The sequence below is a fragment of the Triticum aestivum genome, chromosome 1A (genome assembly GCF_018294505.1).
Source record: "Triticum aestivum cultivar Chinese Spring chromosome 1A, IWGSC CS RefSeq v2.1, whole genome shotgun sequence".
Classification (NCBI taxonomy): domain Eukaryota; kingdom Viridiplantae; phylum Streptophyta; class Magnoliopsida; order Poales; family Poaceae; genus Triticum; species Triticum aestivum.
The window spans coordinates 351,743,143-351,744,072 of NC_057794.1; positions in this window are offsets into that span (position 1 = coordinate 351,743,143).

Consider the following 930-nt stretch of genomic DNA (forward strand, 5'->3'; position numbering starts at 1 on the left):
TTTGTCTGAAATGTGAGGGGGAGTTACAGTTCTACCCTTGCCTATAGGCTTCTCGGCTTGGGTCTATGTACTGAGGTTCGGGGATAGTAGAGTAACTTTGCTTCTCCCCAAATAGTGGGTGGGAGCGATTTCGGGCGAGGAGGGCGTGTTTTGAACTATAGTGGGCGCGAGCGATTTCGGGCGAGGAGAGCGTGTTTTGAAATAGTGGGCGCGAGCTATTTCGGGCGAGGAGAGCATGTTTTGCCGACCATGGTTTATCAATTATTCGGCACATGTCATTTCGGCCGAGGAGAAGGCATGCTTGGATGAAGTTACGAACCTACCCTCGATGTACAACGGGCCAATTGATGTGTGTCCCACATAGGACGGTAATTTCGCGTCTCCCATTTGTTTTCTCGGGCGAATTCCACCGATCAGAGAGGATGTTTAACGGTTCATTCAAATTTTGGGAGAACGAGCATCCATGTCTACCTTACCAAGTCGATTCAGATCAAATTTTGAAATATTAGCTTGCCACTTCTTTTTTAGATGGAGAGATGATGCTCGAGAGTAATGTGTTTTTACATGCTCGTTGCTAGCGATTTACTATATGACAAATAGTTGACCCAGTCAAAAACGCGAATCAAACCCAAAATGAAATATCTCGATTCAATGAAATAGCTCGTTCAGTAGGTCAAAATAGTGAACTAAATCCAAAATTGAACACCTCAATCGAGTAGCATGTTGTACAGTATTATAGTACTCCATGAACATGTTGAAAGTCAAATTAATGAACTTGTTTGATATACGCATATATCCGTTCATGTGTGGATTGCAGACAACATGTTCTCCAATTTAAATATTTGAATGCAAGTTTATATCGAAACATGGTTTATATCAGTCTTTGATGCATAAAACGCGACCTCTCCCTCTCCCGGACTCCTGTTCTCT